The 22017-nt window shown below is 39.0% G+C and overlaps 1 protein-coding gene and 1 pseudogene across 25 annotated transcripts in view; one reads left to right on the top strand and one right to left on the bottom strand.

The window, feature by feature from the left end:
* The window catches only part of NRCAM (neuronal cell adhesion molecule), a 319470-nt gene that overhangs the window by 279532 nt on the left and 17921 nt on the right, over positions 1-22017 (bottom strand). The window lies entirely within an intron of this gene.
* LOC123811233 lies at positions 10582-11455 on the top strand (annotated as a pseudogene).

Here is a 22017-nt window from a genome sequence, read left to right on the forward strand (position 1 = left end):
AACCACTGAACTCAGGGTTCCAGTGCAGGACATTAAAACTTCAAAATCTCTGGCTGTAAAAATCTGTGGCAGTTGTAGACACGGGAGAAACTCCCAGTCTCACAGGAGAGTCCATTGCAGAGACCCAGGGGATCCTAGAATGTACACAAACCAACACTCTTGCCCAGGAAATCAGCACCTGAAAGGATATAATCCAACAGTGGGAAGCAAGGGAAGTGACAGAAAGTGGGGCGAGAGCCAAGCAAGCCAGCAAAGAGCATTGTTACCTCTCTGACCTCTCCCCAACCTACATTGCCACAATGCATGGAAGTGGGTTACCCATGCATGGTGAATACCTAAGACTCTGTGCCTTACAACACAACAGGTGCGTGGGGACAAAGAAATGTGGCCCAAATGAAAGAATAGATCAAAACTCCAGAAAAAGAACTAAGTGACAAGGAGGTACACAGCCTGTCAGATACAGAGTTCAAAGCACTGGTAATTAGGATGCTCACAGAAATGATAAAGTTCAGTCGCAAAGTGAAGGAAGAAATGAAGGCTATACAAAATGAAGTAAAGGAAAATAGAGGGAACCAACAGAGAAGAGAAAGAAGCCAGGACTCAAATCAATGATTTAGAACCAAAGGAAGAAGTAAACATCCAACTGGAACAGAATGAAGTAAGAGAATTAAAAAAAAAAAAGTAGGAAGAGGCTGAGGAACCTCTGTGACAACTTTAAATGTTCCAACATCTGAATCATATGGGTGCCAGAAGGAGAAGAGGAAGAGCAAGAAATCAGAAACTTATTTGAAAAAATAATGAAGGAAAACTTCCCCAATCTGGCAAAGGAACTAGATGTGCAAGTCCAGGATGCTCAGAGTCTAAAAGAAGTTGGATCTAAGAAGAAACACACCAAGATACATCATAATTAAGTTACTCAAGACTAAAGATAAGGAGAGAATCTTAGGAGCAGCAAGAGAAAAGGAGACAGTTACCTGCAAAGGAGTTCCCATAAGATATCAGCTGATTTCTCAAAATAAACCTTACAGGCAAGAAGGAGCTGGAAAGAAGTATTCCAAGTCATGAAAGGCAAGGGCCTACATCCAAGATTACTCTATCCAGCAAAGCTTTCATTTAGAATGGAAAGACAGATAAAGTGCTTTCCAGATAAAGTTGAAGGAGTTCATAATCACCGAACCCTTATTATATGAAATGTTAAAGGGATTTAGCTAAGAAAAAGATAAAAAACTATGAACAGTAAAGTGACAACAAACTCACAACTATCAACAACTGAACCTAAAAAACAAAAACAAAACTAAGCAAACAACTAGAAGAGGAAAAGAATAACAGAAATGGATATCACAAGGACAATTATCAGAGGGCAGGGGGAGAATAGGGAAAAAGGTACAAAGAATAAGAAGCATAATTGGTAGGCACAAAGTATACAAGACGAAGTTAAGAACAGTATGGGAAATGGAGTAGCCAAAGAACTTATATGTGCAACCCATGGACATGAACTAAGGGAGTGGGGGAATGCTGACGTGTGAAGGGTACAGGAAGGAGGGGGAGAAAGGGGAGGGAAATATTGGGACAACTGTAATAGCATAATAAAATATACTTTTAAAAACAACAAGACTGACAGTTCTGGAAGGAGATTTTGGGGAGGAGGGACTGAGCAATAAATAAAAAGAACTCATGGACAGGGGCAACAGTGTGGTGATTGCGGAGAAGGTGAAGATGGAAGAGGCTATAAGGGAGATAAATGGTAATGGGAAAAAATACAGTAAAAAATAAACTATTGCCCTGGTTGGTATGGCTTAGTGTATTGAGCACTGGCCTGTGAACTGAAAGGTTACCAGTTCAATTCCTAGTCAGGGCACATGCCTGGGTTACAGGCCAGGTCCCCTGTTGAAGGTGTGCAAGAGGCAACAGATCGATGTTTCTCTCGCACAATAATGTTTCTCTCCCTCACTTTCCCTGTCCCTTCCTCCTCCATGAAAATAAATAAATTAAAAAATAAAGCTATTAAAAATAATAAAAATAAATCAATAAAATCCAATACCGAGAGAACCTACATAATTTGCTTGAGGTTATCTTACTAGTAAGTGGCTCAGCTGGGGTCTAGCCCATGTCTGTATGCCTCTGGCCCAAGCTCTTTAATGTATGTGAAATATTTCAAATTTAGTGAGAAGCAGAGCACATAATACACATTACCCAACTTGTCAACAAATATACTTAAATTGAAAGATACAAATAACCCTTTATATAAAAATACATTTAAAAATATAATGGAGTTTCTCTATCCAAAAGAAAAGGTTAATAGGAAGAAAGGATAGAAGTGAATCTATAAGCCCCATAGATAAAGTCCTGTTAAGCATAGTGGCGGTCATTGAGAAAGTGCTTACTAAAAGTTTATTGGACTCATAACATTTTCTTATTCAAATACATCAAGGAGGTCAGGAAAGATCATCTGAATAAAAACATGACTCTCAAAGGGGGAGCGATGAAGCCAAGTTCTGTAGTGAAAGCTACCCTTTCCCACCTGCTCTGGCCCTCCCCCCACCCTGGCTTCAGTGAGGTGGCCTTCTCACATCAGCCCCCAGCCCAGGCCTGGCTTCCAGCAGCCAAGAGAAGATGCCATTGGAAAGGCTAAGAACTGGGGACAGCATCTTTTCTTCTGCCCTGGGCAATCAGAATAGAAAAGGTTATATTATATTGTGAAATATAAGACAGTAGTTACCTCTAGGCAGAAGTGTGGGGGTTATAGTTGGGGATAGGGATTTAACTAAATCAGTGATGTTCTCCTCCTTCAGCTTAGCAGAGAGGACAGTATTTTCACTATATCGTTCTTTATCTTTTCATATATATGAAAATAATTGCATGTATATGTAATACAAAGAGCAAAACTAGTTTAGGGAAGAAAAAAATTATAGTGGGCCAGGGAGGGAAGTAATGAAAGCATAAGAAAGATTTAAGGTAAGAAGGAAGAGAAAGTGAGAAAAAACATCCAAGGTAGAGTGGGTGGGGAAGGAAGGCTGAGGGAGGAGCCCAGCCCTCAGCACTGGTTTCTTAATAAAAATGAGGAGGACTTACAAGTCAGAGAGGAAAGGATAAAAAGACACAAAAATGAGAAAATTGTGAGAGAACAATGGGATAAAAATAAAAGGTCATTTCAAATTTGACTATATGTTTTGAGCTTGCTTTAAAGGGAAACTTGAGAAGTGCAAGCATGAACATTTTGATTGATGGGGCTCCGAAACAAAATCTAGCGGCACCTCATCTTGGCCATTGCATGAGTCAATATTCCAAATAACACATTTATCACTTTAAGCCTTCAATCTTATTTTGAGTGGAAAGCTTGCTAAAAACATGCCATGCTTCCTGACCTTCTTAAATAGAATTGAACCTTTTCTCTCTCCCTCAGGGTCATCACCAAGGACATCAGTGATACATGCAGGGGCTACTCCTGTGGGAGGGCTGGAACTCCATTCTCTAATGAGGGAAGGGTGGGAATTCCAGAGAATGAAGACATTTAGCTATAGGGGAAGCCAAATAATTGGTACATACTGACACCAGAATGGAGAAATCACCTTTCTGGAAGTCGCTGTTCAAGTTTCTCCTACTAAATAGAGTGATAAGCCTCACATCTAATCTACTGTTGTCACCACCTCTTCTCCAGATGCTTCTCCCTCCTCTGCAAGAGGACAGCAGCCACTGCACTTACCCCAGATGCACCCCAGGCCAGTTGTTCTGATCAGTCGCATGCCTGTGTGTGCCCATCAGCCTTGGATTTGCACATTCATATATGAGAAAAGAAGTATCACCCCCATACAATCACAAATCTTAGGACCCCAATTTGGCCCAGAGTTGACTGATGAGAGTAATGGTATTTCCTATAAGGAATGGAGTATCAAAGAGTTGGTGAGAAGGGAATAAGCTAGAAATTGCCTCTTCTAGCCCTATGTGGCTTCCCTGTGAAATCACCAAGATGGTAGCCATTGTGTTCACTCAGCAAGACAAAATACTATTGGAAAAACTGCCTGTGCTGGGCTTTCCTAGAAGGCCTGGAGAGAAAGAGGTTGGTCAGATGCACAGTTGGCATCTCAAACTGACAATTAGCATGTCTACTAATCACTTGAATAGAATGATGTGTGGCCTGTTGGGCAAGTAAACAAATATGTGTGGAAGCCAAAATGTCTCCTGCTTCCTTTAACATAATAGGTTAAAACACATCATTTTCAATCTTAGCTTTTGTCAGTGGAGTTTACACTGTTATTCTGGATTTTAAAAATTGAATGCCAGGTAGTACTATCTGTAGCTAGTGTGCAATGGTTCTCAAAGGTGCCAAGCAAACAGTCATTTCAGTGAAACTGAACATGACTTATTCTAACATAAAAAAATATCAGGGTAAAAGAACATACTGGAAACTAATCCATCTTTGAAATGCACAATTATTAAATTTCAAACTTGTATATTATTTTCAAGCAGTAGGATGACTATAAATTTAGCATGTAATATATAAGGGTTCTTTTTAAGATTTTATTTTTTTATTTTTAGAGAGGGAAGGGAGGGAGAAAGAGAGAGAGAGAGAAACATCAATCTGAAGTTGCTGGGGGTCATGGCCTGCAACCCAGGCATGTACCCTGACTGGGAATCGAACCTGCGATGCTTTGGTTTGCAGCCTGTACTCAATCCACTGAGCTACACCAGACAGGGCTATAAGGGTTTTTGTCTTGTTTCACCCACAGCCTTTCTCAATCAGGGTTTCACTTAATTTTGAAAGAATTAAGTTCTATAAAAATGATATGCATGACTATTTTCTTCAAATATAGCTATGGCATAGATAATAAGTTAATTCATTACATTCAATGAATGCCTTAAGACTTAGGGTTTTACAAAGCTCATGAACTCCTCCCCAAATTTCATGAATATTTTTGTAAGGATGTGCACATGAGTGATTTTCTGGGGCAAGGGGTCATAGCTTTCGCTGGATTCTAAAAGTAATCATGAACCGGAAAGTTAAGAACTACCATACTAGATTATTAGTAAGATTATAACAAATCATAGTGTTTATGGTAGAAAACAACTCAGAGAAGTGAAACATTAAAAAAATAAGGTATTATTTTCTAAAGGAGGATCTTTTTTTTTTTTAAAGATTTTATTTATTTATTTTTAGAGAGGGAAGGGAGGGAGAGAGAGAGAGAGAGAGAGAGAAACATCAATGTGTGGTTGCTGGGGGTTATGGCCTGCAACCCAGGCATGTACCCTGGCTGGGAATCGAACCTGGGACACTTTGGTTCCCAGCCCGCGCTCCATCCACTGAGCTACGCCAGCCAGGGCTTAGGTATTATTTTCTGAATACTTACTTCCTATATCTTTCTAAAACCATTTCTGATTAGTTTTTCTATATACATATGGAGACTGAGACCCCACACAACTCTAAATCTCCACATTCCTCTCCTATCCTGCAGCAAAGTGGGAATCCAACTTGGAAGAGGTGACACACGTGCAGCATTTTAAACCATCAGGTTTTATTTGTGGGAGGTTTTCTGACTTAAACTTACAGTGTGCTTATTGTTCTCACAATCTATTAATTCCAATGAGTCTGCCAAGATATGTAAACACATCACAGCAACTTTGCTGCCTCAATGATTGCCCGAGATTTTATAGTTCTTAAATATGTTAAGAACATACACACTTACCCTAACAATCAGACCAAAATTCGAGGTTATAAAATAAAATACAAAATAGTAATAGTGGCCACCTAAATACACAGAACTGTCACATTAGCCTGCCTGGCTCCACTGACTGTACTGGCAAATCACATGCATTCTCATTATCATGGCAGGTTAAATAAACTGTTGACACTGACCACTGTTTGGGCATATCATGAGAGAAATAGGTGAAGAGTAGAACAGACTTCAGGGAGAAACACAGTTAATAAGAAGAGCCTCAACTTCCCTACCACACTGAGGAAAGCAAAGCTCTGAGCTCTCTGTGTCACTGCTGCCTCTAATTTTCTTCAGGATGTAGATCAGGTGGCCTAAACTGTTGTCTTCTCTATTTATGATGGAAATGTTAAGTTTTCTACCTCACATACAGCCGATAAGATAAGTACATCTATGCCATCAGAACTATACATGAGGCAGAATGTGGTAATATTTCCAATTTTATCTTCACTTGTGAGCTGAAGCTACATAACTATTTTCCATTTTATATTCTCTTATGAATATCAGTGTATCTGTCTCCTCAAAGCTCTAGATGCCAGCTATAGATAAGGGAGCATATCACAGCCATTGCTATGCCTTGGGCACAAGGCTTAAATGATTAAGTACTTGATACCCTTTTCCTCTTTAATTGTGTAAAATAAATATTTAACTAAAGGCCTTTGCAATTGATAAAGCTTTCAATTGCATGGTGCCCATGTGGAAAGGCCATTCTGACCACAAAAAGTCCACATCATTCTTCTTTCTCTAAGCAGAAGCCTCATTCAGGGTAGGGCTGAAGCCCCTCTACTTACAAAACAAGAAGTCCTATGAAGGGGGAGCAACACCAGCTACAGCAATCAGAGGAGACCCTGGCTTCTTTTTTCATCAGCAGATTAAGACCACCTGTCATGTCATCCAAACAATAGGCACACCTGTTTATTTCACTCAGCAATCTAAATATGCAGTTATTTCCATAATCTAAAAGAAAATTATTTTTTGTTTAAAAATATCTGTAAAACCAGACTTTACTTCAAAACCCACAAATATTTATGGGGGGAAGAAACAATGTGCAAAACACTGTGAGACACTCAAATTGTATGTGGATTCTGTTACTTACAGATAGTTTAATGGTCCTTAAAAATGCTGTTATTATCTCAGTTATTTAATCAAAACCCATTATTTCTCCCCATTGTCCTGTGCTAAACTATTTTTTGACTAAGGCAGTTTATTACAATTTGGTCCACTTTACTCATCCAATCTACTTCTATTCCTAAGACAAAAGCTCTGTTTAAACCAGTATTCCTTACTGTTTCACAAACTTGTCTTTCTTCAGAAATTTCCTCTCTTTAGACTGACTCCTCACTCCAAATCCTAGGGCACCTCAAGACCAAGTTCCATTTATTTTTCTTCTGGGAAGGTTTCTTCAACCATTGCTATTTTCAGGGATGACTCCCTTTCCTGAAGACCCACTGCACGAATAGCTCTACCCTTGACCTAGGCCTTAATGAATGAACAATGCCGGCACATGTAATTGTTTCAGCTGAGCTAGTCTGCTCTTAACTTGATGAGCACCTAGAAGACACACACTCCCTGTGCCTCCCACAAGGCAGCTCTTATAGGTAAATAATAAACTGCCTCACCCAAGTTTTTAAAAATTTTTAATCCTCACCCAGGACATTTAGAGAGAGGGGGAGAGAGGAAGAAGAGAAAAAAACATTGATGTGAGAGAAAAGCATCCATTTGTTGCCTCCCATACATGCCCCCGGGATCAGACCTGAAACCTAGATATATGGCCTGACCGAGAATCAAACCCTCAACTTTTTGGTTATGGGAAGAAACTTCAACCAACTGAGCCACACCAGCCAGGCCTACCCCACATTTTCACTGACCAAGAAATGTATTCTCCAGTTCAGTGGTTTCAAAACTCGAGTGTCCATCAGAATCACCTAGAGTGTTTGGCACAGATGACTGGGCTCTATCTGAATTTCCAAGTCAGTAGGTCAGAGGCGGGGCCTGAGAATCTGCATATCTAACAAGTCCCCAGATGATGGTGCTGGTGCTGTGCCCGTACTTTAAGAACTACTGGTACAGTTCACTCACTTGAGCTGATAACTGGCAGGAGAAAGAATGCAGCACAAAATATTGGGAAAGGCACAGGACAGGAAGCCTGAAGAACTGGCTTCCTGGTTTGTTCTGTTACTAGCAGCTCTCTGATCATGGCAAGATCATGGTTTTGGTTTACTTTCTTATAGTGCAGCTGGGAAAATAAATATTGTTTACCCCATTGCTTGAAACTGTTATGAGGATCAAATGTAATCAAATGAAAACAATGAGGATCAAATATATATGGAAGCAAACTGTAAAAAAACTTACTTTACATTTGTGCCTGGTACATGACAGGCATTCAATAAATATTTGCTGCATTTAATTATTATTTGGCTCAAAATTTCAATCTAAGCCCTGGCTGGTGTAGCTCAGTGGATTGAGCACGGGCTGCAAACCAAAGTGTCACAGGTTCGATTCCCAGTCAGGGTACATGCCTGGGTTGCAGGCCATGACCCCCAGCAACTTCACATTGATGTTTCTCTCTCTCTCTCTCTATCTCCCTCCCTTCCCTCTCTAAAAATAAATAAATAAAAAATCTTTAAAAAATTTTCAATCTAAATCAAGTTTCTTGAGGAATGGACTGATTTTATTCTTCATTACAATGTCACTAATTGGACAGAAATTTTTTTGAGAATTACTCAGAAGTAGCACCAGTTTTATCTTTAAGAGAAAAAGAGAAATTTATTTATGATTACTATTCTCACTTCATTAATAACATGTAGACTCTACCATATTTCCTGCATATATATATGTATTTCCAAAAAAGAAATCAGAAACTTAGAATCCTCTGCTGAACAGCAAGAGATGGCCGCTAACACAATTCTTTTGTTCAGAAAGAATTTACTAGCCAGTAATAAAATACTTATTTCAAAAATAAACAATAAGCCTGAGAAATCCAATAAAACATAGTTATCTGACCTTCCGCTAGATTTATTTTTTTCTTAATTATTTTACCTCCATATTTTATTTGTGTGATTAACCATCAATCAAATTTTAAGATTCCCTTGTGGTCTCACAATCTGCAAATTAGGAAAATGAAATGTCTCATTTATAACTGAGTTAAAATCCATAACCTTCTCCAGTATGTCTAATAAAAAGGAGTCATGGGTCATTAATGAAAAATGGGCTAGTGAGGGATAGCTTTAACCAGAGAAAGGACACAATAAAGCAAACTAAGTAAATAAACAAACAAAATTCTAAAACTTCATAGAAATAAAAAAGATATAAATCTGTAAGCATTTTGCTGACATTAGTTACAGCTATGTGCTATTATACACAAAAAACCACTGTTTTCCTACACACAATTGAGAAATGAAAAAGTGGCCTTTAAATATATTTTTGGCAAATATATCTAGAATCATAAAAATTAATTGATTAAACTGCATTAGTTCTGTCTAAATATATTAATGAAAATATATAAACATTTCCACTTTAGACCTCTTTGCTTTCTATGTGACACATATTTTAATTGCCCTAATAAAGAAGAAAAGCATGTGGACTAACCCATTGTCCTAAGGGGTAGAGAACCAGGACTTTACACATGTGACCTTTTGGCTTGTGAAAAGGCTACATATTCTTGCCAACGAACTCACAAAGACTGCAAATCAAAAAATGCTGAGATCCTTGGACAAAAGGAAGACAGAGGAGGAGAGAGGGTAAGAGAAGTAGAAACGGTAATAGAACCAAGCAGTGGGTTCATTACATACTGATGGGCTCAGCAGACAGGGGCCAACCCTCCGTGGGCGAATATCTAATACACTAAAACTGCTAGCTTTCACAGAAATTTTCCTTGATATCAATGCAAGTAATTTTATGTACTCGTCAATGAGCATATTTAAAATAGTATAGGACTTCTTTCTTTTCAGACTTTGAAATCTTTCATACTCTTTCATCTATCACTCTTCCATCTATTACTCTTCATTTACTCTTGTTTTTCAATTCCTTGGTTTACAGAAGAATAGAAACACTTCTTGACAAGCTGGCAGAATACACGCTATCCTTTTAAAAAAATTATTCATAGTAATTCTTGGCAAAGACCAAGAATAAGAAGGAAAATTGTTATTCTGGCATTTCATTTGGACGTCAAGTTTTATTTTTTAAAGGCATTCCAAGAATTACCAAGTGGCCCATTTCTCCAGACCATAAAGAGGAAGGTTGATGGTTCCGTGCAAGCTTTGTTTAGTTGAGAGGGCCTAGCGAAATATGCATTATGTTATAGGTGCTCAATTAATAACATTTATTTTTTAATTGCAAAACAAGACCAGGGAGTTGATTTGAAAGAGTCTCCTCTTTAACCAAATGTTCATTTCTCACATATACAATCTCCACACAGAAGGCCTGAGTTCATTTTACTTCTCACCATTGAAGACTTTCTATGACTCTCCCAACTAAAGACGATACAATATTTAAATTGCAAATAGTCCAAGATGGCACACAATTGTTTCAGCAGTGCCCATCATTTTTCCTCATATAGAAAAGTTTTTTGACAACATACACTGTGATGTTTTTAATTTATTCATTCAACAAATATTTGCTAGAACCTAATGTATACTGGGTTCTATGTGCTTGGGATGCAAAATCTCTGGTCTTGCGTAAATTTCTTTTGGGGGAGACAAATTAAACAAACAAATACACAATATTTAAAAAGTGGTAAGTACTATGGAAAATGGAAAATTACAGCAAGTTAAGGGGAGTCAGAAGTAAGGGATGGGTCTTTCCATGCTACCAAGAGAAGGGCCCGTATGGCGTTGTTCTCAGCTCCCACGTAACTTAAAGGGAAACTTTCACAATGTCTGGAGGTCTGAATGTCCTAAATGAAGGAGGAGGCTGTCCTCAAATTCCTTCTGCAAGAACCCACTTAGGTAGCACCAACGTTGACTTCCAAATGGAGCAGGACATCTACAAAAGGAAAAGTGATGGCATCTACATCATAAATCTGAAGAGAACCCACAAGAAGTTCTGCTGGCAGCCCGTCCTGTTGCCGCCACTGAGAACGCCACTGATGTCAGTGTCACATCATCCAGAAACACTGGCCAGTGAGCTGTGCTGAAGTCTGCTGCTGCCACTGGAGCCACTCCCACTGCCAGCTGCTTCACTACTGGCACCTTCACTAACCAGATCCAGGAGGCCTTCCTGGAGCTGAGACATCCTGTGGTTACTGATCCTAGGCCTAACCACCAGCCTCTCATGGAGGCGTCCAATGTTAACCTGCCTACCATTGCTCTGTGTAACGCACTCTCCTCTAGGCTATGTGGACATCGCCATCCTTTGCAATGACAAGGCGGGTCACTCAGGGGGTCTGATGTGGTGGATGCTGGCCCAGGAAGTTCTGCACATGTGCAGCACCATCTCCTGTGAATACCCATGAGAGGGCCTGTCTGATTTCTACTGCTACAGAGGTCCTGAAGAGACTGAGAAGGAAGAGTAGGCCACTGCCGAAAAGGCTGTGACCAAGGAGGAATTTCAGGGTGAACAGACAGCTCCAGCTCCCAAGTTCACTGCTGCACAGCCTGAGGTCACTGACTGGTCTGAAGGCGCAGGTGCCCTCTGTGCCTGTTCAGCAGTTTCCCACTTTAGACTGGAGTGCTCAGCCTGCCACTGGAGACTGGTCTGCAGCCCCCACAGCACAGACCACTGAATGGGTAGGAACAACCCCTGAGTGATCTTAAGCGGGTTTTCCACAAACTCTTAACAGAATGGAAGTAAGAGTGGTGGAAAATAATGTTTCTAACAGTTGAAAAAAAAAGAAGGGATGGGGAGGTGATAAATAGAGTAACTGGATTAACCTAATTAAAAGGAGACATTTGGAAAATGACATGATAGAGGTGAAGGAATGGACCAGGGAAAGAAGGTGTGGGACCTAAGACATAGCCAATGCAAAAGCCTAAGTCAGGGGCTATGCCTGGAGAATCTTGCTTTTACTCTAAGGGAAATGGGTTGTTATTAGAGGTGACATGATATGACTTTTATTTTAAGAGGATCTTATGTTTTCTCCATTGAGAATAAAATGTAGCAGCCAAGGAGGAAGCAGAATAGGAAGAGGCTTTTATAGTAATCCAGACAGTGGCTCGATCCTGTGTGGAACTGGTGGTGAGGATGAGAAGTAGATGGATTCTGAATATATTTTGAAGGTAGAATGAACTGGATTTCCTGACAGGTTAGATGTGTCATATAGAAGAAAAAAAGGACTCAAGTGCAACTTCAAAAATTTAGTAGAAACAACTAAAAGGATCAACTGAGATGAAGCAAGTCTGGTGTAGGGAGGAAAGCAGGTCAGTTTGAGATGTACTGAGTATGAAACATTTCTTTGTTAAATCTGTCTAGTATCTAGAAAACAAATGAATATATTGTAATTGCCCTGTTATCCAAGACACTCTTGGAAATCCTTGAGAGCCAGAGGCTCATATACCTTATTCTAGTGCCCAATGGTGGGAAACTAAAAACTACTGGCTGAATGAATTAATGCAGTATGCTGAATAATGGCCTCCTGAAAGATGTCTCTGTCCTAATTCCTGGAGCCTGTGACCATGTAGCTTTATGGAGCAAAAGAGATTTTCAGGTGTGATTAAATTAAGGATCTTAAGATGGCAAGATTATCCTGCATTATCTGAGTGGACCCAGTATAATCACAAGGGTCCTTATAAGAAAAAGGCAGGAGGGCCAGAGGCAGGGAGAGAGAATTATGAAGATGCTATGCTGCTAGCTCTGAAGGTGAAGGAAAGTCCATGAGTTCACCAATTGAAGCAGCCTCTAGACATTGGAAAAGGAGAGGGAAAAGGTACTCCCCTGTAGTCTCCAGATAAAATGTAGACCAGATGATGCCTTATTTTAGGACTTCTGACCTCCAGAACTGTAAAAAAATACATTTGTGCTGTTTTAAGCCACTGAGTTTGTGGTAGTTTGCAACATTAGCCATAGGAAATTAATAAAATAAACAAATTCAAAAGTACATAGGGGCTGAGGCCATTTTATTCACTGCTGTTTCTCCAGTCCTTCGCAGTGCCTAGAGAGTAGATTCTTAGTTGGGTTAATATTCATTTGCTGGTAATGTTATGCAGTCACACCTCTATACCTTTGAGCATGCAGGTCCTTCTGTCTAGAATGCTCTTTCACTTCCCTTCACTCTGGCAAACCTCTCATTTTCCAAGAGCCATATCAAAACCCACTATCTCTGTGATAAATTCTACTACTTCCTTAGGCAGAGTTAGCCAGGGCCACTTTCCTTTTCTTATAGGATTTCATAGCTAAATAAGCTCTGACACCCAACCATGCTGCAGTATGAGGACATGCTTATTGGTTCATCTTCCCACTAACTCAGTAACCACAGGATCCAGCTCATGAATCAGCTAGGTATCTCCTACTGTGCAAATGCAGATAGTGCATGTCTGGCATGTACATGTCTGCTAAATGAATAAAAAAACAGTACTAATATTTGCCACTGCTATTCACTTTTTCAAGGTGCTCTGACTTATTATCTCATTTTATCTCAATACTAATTCTGAGAAGAGAGGTAACATTGTTTCTGTCAATGGGAAAAATGCTTGACTTGCTATGTGTGACATGTCATGTAATTTATGGCAGACTGAACTCCAGCCAAAGCTTCCAGACTCATCGCCCAGTGCTCTTTCCACAGCTTGTGCACTTTCCACTTCCACAGAGTCTGACTGGGTAGCCAACATAAGCAGCCCCTTTGTTATATACATCTTGTGTTGGGGAAATTCAGGCCTTGGGTGACATTATGGCCAAAAGCTGCAGCAACTCCTCAACAATTGACTACTGTCCTTAGTTTTGATCATGACGCATAATCCCTGTCAAAAGAACAGTGTACAATACTAGCATTAAATTCAAAGGATTTTTTAAAACCACATCCCAAATCTGAGCAAGGTAATATTGCTAAATGTTAGTTTTAAAAGACGTGTTCAGAGCCATGATAACTATATGAAGAGGTGGAGGTAAAGGTAATTTGGCTTCAGTAAGTCAATCTGCTCTATGGACCTGGCACTTTGACTAACCTAGCAATTCTGGAGCCAGCTTCTGGCTGCAAATTTTCAGTTCGTTAGCAAGGAAGTGAAGAAGGCAGGTAAGTAGAGATGCTGCTAGGAAATGTATTCAGAATCTTAGTGGATATAGCCTTTGTCTCAGTTGCTAGATTTGTTTGTAATACTGTTTGTATGTGTTGTTTTTTACAGAATGTCTACCATCTCAGCCAGTAATGTTTGTCTCATGTCTACTATGACCGCTTCTTTCTCAGGCTTCAAGAAAGAATAAGAAACATACTCTTATCATACAATCCAGCAATTGCACTCTGTGGTATATATCCAAAGTAGTTGAAAACTAACATCCACCCCAAAACCTACACACAGATGTTTACAGCAGCTTTATTCATAATTGCCAAAACTTGGAATGCAACCAAGAGGTCCTTCAGTAGGTGAATGGGTAAGCAAACTGTGGTACATCCAGACAATGGAATATTATTCAATGCTAAAAAAAAAGCCATCAAGACTTTAAAATACATGGAGGCAAATTAAATGCATATTACTAAGTGAAAAAAGCCAATCTGAAAAGGCTGCATACTGTACGACTACAATTAACATTCTGGAAAAGGCAAAACTATGGAGACAACAAAAAATTAGTGGTTGCAGGGGTGGGGATGAAGATGCAGAACACAGGGGATTTTTAGGGCACTGAAAATACTCAGTATGATTTATTATTATTAGTTTTTCAACATTTAAAAAAGAAAGACATAGTTGATCTTGTAAATTATGCTTTTACCAACCTGATCTCTGCCACTCTGCCTTGTCTAGGGAAGGAAACAGACCCAGCAAGTCAGGGGGAATTTCTGTAGATTCCAGGTGACTCCCAAGCTATGCTGCCCAGACACTGGGCAGTTAAGTGAGTTTGCTCTATTCTGTAAAACCCAAAAGACAGTAAAGTTCTATTAGAATTACCAGCCCAATGTAATATCTAAAGCAAAATTAAACCATCTATGGTTTAATCCATCTATGTGTTTTTTAAAAAGAATGCATTAGATGTATTCACATGTACTAGAGTAGATTAGTCTTAGCAATTTGTGGTTCCATGCAAATGTACAATATAATCTGAAAATAATATCGGTATGATATTAGAATGAGGGATACAATATGTTGCTACGTATTAGTCCAAATCTATGGAAGGTACAATACCTAGGGTGAACTCTAAGATAAACTATGGACTTTGGGTCATTATGATGTATCAAAGTAGGTCCATCCTTGGTTAAAAGAAAAAGTCCATTCTGGTGAGTGATGTTGATAATGGGGAAGGCAATGCATCGAAGGGGGCAGGGGGCATATGGGAAACCTCTATACCACTCTGTCAATTTTGTTCTAAACCTAAAACTGCTTAAAAAAAAACAAAGTCTCTAATTTTTTAAGAAGAATAAGGAATGAAGAAAGGTTAATGGCATTGATCCTTTTGATCCTTATATGAATTACTTAAAATGCAGGTAATGGCAATTACTGGCTATTTCTGCCAATTCTTCAGAGTTAACATTGGCATGCTTCTTCTTGTTCAAAAATTGATGTAACAATACTATCAATTTCCAACAAAGAGTATAAGATAGATCTTTGCACCAGCACTAAGTGGCCAGCTAGAAAAACGGAGGGTTCTCAGTTGTCAAAAACACAGTAAATTGTTGGGGGCCGCCCTGCCTAGTCTCAGGAAGCTGTAACCCCCAGTGACCTGGGCTGAGTGAAAGACCTCCGGACCAGGAGCCACTAAGGAGACAAAAACTTATTTCCCTGGCGTACGCTGCCTGTTCTAATGCCTGGCTCCCTTTTGCATGATCGGCAGTCAATGATGGGTAACAATTCTCTAAGAAAGAGAATGAACCAAGACAGACACAATCACGTGGGATGGCCTGAGGGAAGAAATTCACGGGGCTGTGGAAATGAAGGGGTGATCAACATTAACCCCTGCCCCCCTTGGCTTTGTCAAAGCCTGAGTCTTTGTTCTTAGATGTGAGAAATCCAAGTCTCCAGGCTGCCTCTGTCTTCTGCCTGCAGGGGTGGCCCAGACCAGAAACGGCTGACCCCCGGGGTGATCAGGCCTAGGACATAGAATATGCAAGATCCTGTGATATCTGTTTGCTGGAGAATGTTATTAACTTGGAATTTAAAAGCACAGACAGGAAACCAAAACTGCCCTTTGAGCCATATGTTAAAACCCCAAACCTTTGCCCAGAATCTCAGCAGGAGTTCTGTCCCCACTTTTGTAAGTTGCCTACATCTTTTGATCTTTTCTACCAGACTGTGAATCCACAAATTAAGTCTGTTTTCTCAATAAAAATCTGCTTGGGAATGGACACAGGGTACCCTCCAGGAGAGAGGGTGGCCAAAGGTGCTCCCCATGTGAGGAGTGGCCCTTCTGTCCCTATTCCCCCACAGGACCTGGTTGTCTCTGTGTATGTTTTTCTCGTGTTTTGACGAGCATCCGCAGCCAGGATGGATACTGCTGGCCGGTATCATCCACAGTAAACAAATGTGTTAAAAATTTGTTGGCTAAATACTTCAAGTAGTTAATGAGTAGTTAAGGGAGAAATAAAAGCATTTTCTCAGACTGTAATAATGCATGAAAAAAAGAAAAACTAGAAAATAATTTTGTGTTTAGGTCTAGAGATAAAATAGTAAAACACACACACACACACACACACACACACACACACACACACGAGGCCTCTCCAGAAAAAATTCAACCATTGCTAATATAACAAGAACAGTTTGTGTGACACTGATGTAACCTGGCAGCCAAGGAAAGTGGACTGGAATGACCATGTGTGAACAATGACAACTTCACTGTACTAGTTAGCTGGGGTGGTAGAGACCATTGAGTGAGTATGTATACTGTGTAGCCCCATCACATTCAAAATGAGTGAGCAAGAAGAGCAACAGATATTCATCAGATATTGTGTTAAGCTTGAACATTCCTCTGTGGAAACTATTTGGATAATTCAGAAGGCCGCAGTTATGGGCAACTGGTGATTGGCAGCTTCATCACAACACTCCCACTAATGCATCATGTCCTGTACAGAGATTTTTGTGAAACATCAAATAGCCCAAGTGTCTCAGTCCCCTACAGCCAAAATATGGTGCCCTGCAATTTCTGGCTTTTTCCAAAACTAAAATCACCTTGGAAAGGGAAGAGATTTCAGACTGTCAATGAGATTCAGGAAAATACAGTAGGCAGGCTGATGGTAACTGGTAGAACTGTGTGAGGTCCCAAGATGCCTATTTTGAAGGGGACTGAGACATTACTATCCCATGTACAATGTTTCTTGTATTTTTTTATATTCTTCAATATATGTCTCCATTTTTCATATTACATGGCTGGATACTTCCTGGACAGACAATATATTATTATATATTATATACACATTATATATGCTATTAACATAATTTTAAAGAAATATTTCCTGAGGTATCCACAAGGAGGCCCAGTCCCAACTGGAAGCAAGAGTACAAATGGAGGCTTCCTTCTCTTCCCACCCCATGTCAGTCTTGCACTATGAGGGGCCTTATACTCCTGTGTATAGAATCCCAGCTTAAAGGTTCAATCTTTGTCTTCCAAACCTACCTCCACTCCCCCTCAAACACACAGCTATCTCCTAGCTATTCCTCAGTCTAATAGAAATGCACAGTTGTAGCAATTAGTCCTCAAAGACCCATGCATGTCTTGTATACAGGCTGCAGCTCTTTGGACAGGGAATTCTAGGGTCTCTGGTTCCTGGAGTGAGGTCTTGAACCTTGCTTCCCAAGGTATGTCCTGGGGATCAGCAGCATTATCATCATCTAGGAGCTTATTAGAAGCAGAGTCTCAGGTACCATTCAGTTGATTCAGATGTACAGTAAACTGTGCACAATAAACATTTACTTCCAATCCCTCATCCCTTGCAGAACAGCCAGACTCAAGGGGAAGCAGAGCAGAACTCACTCATCATGGGCCCAGGGCAGGAGTGCTGGCTGCCCAAGCCTATGAGCCATTTGCTCAAGGAGGCTTTTCTTGGGATAACATGAACAATCTGTATATGCCATTTCTTAGGCTTTAGAAATATAATAGACCGCTCAGAAAATGGGATAGTGGCCAAGTTCAGTGTTATTTACTACTTAGGGGAAAGAGGGTGGTTATATGTTGGTACTTGATCCTTGACCTGTTGTTCTAATCTACATTTAATTGCTGGAGGGTTCACTGCATTGGCATCTGAGCAACCTCAGTCAGTCACATATACTATCTAGTCAATGTGTCAGAGACACTATAATTCTCTTCTAAATTAGACTATCCAGGGAACTAGATGGTTTATTTAGTTTTAATTATCTAAAATGCTTTTTGTTCCTGGAGCTTGTATACCCACATAGGAGACACAAGGAAGTCCAGAAGACTGTACAAGCTGGGGGAAGACTTAAAAAATGGTATGAAGTTTGAATGTATTTCCCAGACACAGATAAATTCATCAGCAGAGAGTAGAAACCTTATTGGCTGGAGGTGTTTAAGCACAACTTATCAGTCATTGGCTAACTACTGAGCTAAGGAGACACAAGCACAAACCCTAAGAAGCTAGGCTAAAAAATTTTTTTAATTAAAAGAAACTGAATGGAGACAAGAGCAGTAACACTTTGCAGAGGAGACAGTTCACAGATTAGTACAAATAAGTTATTGAATAAATAACCAACAATGACAAATCCCCCAGGGGGAAGAAAGGCAGAATTCAGGGTTGCTACTACATATCTTAAATATCAATATTCATCAAAAAAAGTTACAAGGCAAGAAAAAAGAGAAAGTATCATCCATACACGGGGAGAGGGGAGCTATCAATAGGAAATGGCCCTGATTGGTTCTAAAAGTTGGACGTAGCAGGCAATGATTTCAAAGCAGCTATTATAAATATGTTAAAAAACTAGAAAAACCCCACCACGTTTAATATGTTAAAGAAAAGCATTATGACAATTACTCAAGCAACACATAAGCTCAATAATAGAAATTATAAGAACTGAATAAAAATTGGAGTTCAAATGTTTAATATCTGAAATGAAAATTTCACTAGATGTACTCATTGCCAATTTGAGAAGAAAGAAGAGAGAATCAGTAGACTTTAAAACAGATAAACAGAAATTATACAACCTAAAAAACATACACACAGAAAGAATGGTTAAGAAAAATAAGTAGAGTCTCAGAGAACTGTGGGACAATATCAAGCACCAATATAAATGCAATGATAATCCCCAAAAGAAGAGAAGAAAGGGAAAAAGAGGCAGAAAAAACTTTTGAAGAAATAATAGCTGAAAACTTCCCAACTTAGATGCAACATATTAATATACACATTCAAAAAGTCCAATGAATCATAAACAGGATAAACACAAGGATCTATATCTAAGCACATCATGGTCAAACTTTTGAAAATCAAAGGCAAAGAAAAGATCTTGAAAGCAGCAACAGAAAAATGACTCACCATCTACAGTGAAACAAAAACTTGGATAATTTTTGATTTCTCACCAGAAACAATGGAAGCCTAGATAGACTATGGTTGCCAGAGGGGAGAGGGGTTGGGAGACTGGGTAGGAAAGGTGAAGGGATTAAGGAGTACAGATTGGTAGTTACAAAACAGTCATGGAAATGTAAAGTACAGCACAGAGAATATAGTCAGTAACATTGTCATAACTATGTATGGTACTAGGTGAGTACTGGAAATATCTACTACAGCGTGAGCCCCGCTTCCCCACTAGGTCAGTGTTCTAGAAACCCATCTGTATCAGTGTATCAACTGGCATTATTGTAAGAGGCTGCATTCAGCTTTGGTGGATTTTTTTTGAAGACTCTCTTAATGTGTTCGCCCATTTCATGATGGGTGATTTACAAGCACACCTGCCCAACTGCAATAAAGTGTTCATCAGTTTTTGACCATAAAACGGCATGACCCCCCATGCCCCACCTTCTCTATTCACCTGATCTCACCCCAAGTGTCTTTTTTTTTGTTTCCCTGGATGAAAAAATACTCAAAAGGAAAGTATTTTGCTGATGTGAAAGAGGTGAAACAATAGATGGCAGAAGCACTAAAAGGTATCAAAATTGATGAGTTCAAAACCTGTTTTAAGCAGTGGAAAAAAGGTCTTGATACATGCATTGCATCAAATGGAGAGTGCTTTGAAGGTGGCTGAAGTTTAAACATGTAAGAATAAATACACAATGTTTTATAAATAAATTCCAGGGTTTTTTTGGGGGGTCCCCCCTCATATAATTGTCTAACCATTATGCTGTATACCTGAAGCTAATAAAATATAATATTGAATTTAAACTGTAATTTAAAATTTTTTTAAAAGAAGCAATGTATGCCTGAATGCAGGGAATGATGATCAAACTTCTGAAAACACAAAAACCTGTCAACCAAGAAAATATCCCACAAACTATCCTTTGAAATAAAAAGCATCCCCCAAAAAGATAATTTCTAGGTAAAGAAAGATATTATGAAGCAATAACATAATATTACATGGAGGATTTATAATATATAAGTATAATTTAAATAATAATAGCACAAAGAAGGAGGAGGAAAGGGAGATATATTGAAGCAAAGTTTGTATATTTTGCTAGAAGTATTTTTCTGAAGTACAGCATGATAAGATGCATATATCTTATGCATTAAGAAAATAATTCAAGAAAAGGGTGTAAAAACTTCAATGCAGGAACTGAAATGGTACTTTAAAAATTATTTAACATACATGAAACAAACATACATAACAAACAAACATGAAATAAAACAAATAGAAAATAAATTGCAAAGTGTCATACATAAACCTAACCAAGTCAACAATATTAATATTAAAATTTATGGAATGCAACTAAAAAGCAGAAAAATTTGGAAGATTTATACTACCTAATTTCAAGTCATTATAAGCTACAAACATGCTAAATGAAAGAAACCAAACACAAAAGATTCCAAATTGAATCATTCCACTAATATGAAATGTCCAGTAAAGGTAAAGTCATAGAGAAATAAAACAGATCATTGGTTTTAGCCCCTCAAGAATATTTTGGGGGGAAATAATGAAAATGTTCAAAACTAGATTGTGGGGGCAGTTGCTAAATTATTTTCCTATGATATGCAACAAGTTACTACAAATTTAGAGTCTTAAAACAACACATATATATGATCCCACAGTTTGTCACAGGTCAGAAGTCTGGTCATGGCTGAGCTGAGTCTATCAAGGCGTTGGAGAAACTGCTTTCTTATCTGGAACTCAGGGGTCCCCTCACAAGCTTGCTCAGGTTGTTGGCAGAATTAAATTCCTTTTGTTTGAAGGACCACAAGGAACTTCTCCATAAGTAATTCACAAAGTAGATAAAAATTTCTTCAAGGCCTGTGGGGAAGTGTCTCTTTTGTGACTATCCTTTTTTTTTTTGAGGCTTTACAGCTGATTAAGTCAGGCTAGCCCAGGATATCTCCCTTTCCACTGACTCTTAATTGACTGACTTGGGACCTTAATTACACATGCAAAATCCCATCACCTTTGCCATATAATGTGTAATCTAATTATGGGAGTGCCATCCCATCATAATCACAGGTCTGCCCACACTTTAAAGGAAGGTTTTATACAGGGTTCACATACCAGGGAAGAGAACCTTAGAGGTCATCTTGGAAATGTGTTTACCACAGTTGCACAATTTTTAAAGTTATTTAAAATTTATTTTAAGAATCACTAAGTTGCATACTTAACATGGGTAGCTTAGATAACATGTAAAATAATGCTGATGCTATGCAACTGAGCGGCCAGCGGCCTGCAGAACAACATGCCCAAGCTTTTCTGTGACCACTGCAGTACACACCTCACCCAGGACTCTCCATCTGAGAAAGACAGACCAGTTTTATGCTACCAGTTCTGCTTCACCAGGAGATCGTGGAGCTGTGACTGAGTGTTCTCTAACAGTGTGACATGGAAAACTCACTCCCTCTTCGTATCGACAAGTAGTTTTCAAGGGGAGTAGTGGGACAAAAAAAATTTCATTTGTATTGTGAAATGTGAAAATAAAATTGTAGACTCTGTTAGCTAAATAAATAAATACATACATACATACATAAATACATAAATAAATAAAATAATGCCAAGAAAAACAGAAAGTTGCCGATGTATCAGAATTCTGTTTTTTATTTGGGCTACATTTTTTATTTTTCATTAAATGAACTAACCCCTTAGGAAATGATTCA

This window comes from Phyllostomus hastatus, unplaced genomic scaffold (genome assembly GCF_019186645.2).
Source record: "Phyllostomus hastatus isolate PE091 unplaced genomic scaffold, TTU_PhHast_1.1 phas_scaffold_78, whole genome shotgun sequence".
NCBI classification, from domain to species: Eukaryota; Metazoa; Chordata; class Mammalia; order Chiroptera; family Phyllostomidae; genus Phyllostomus; species Phyllostomus hastatus.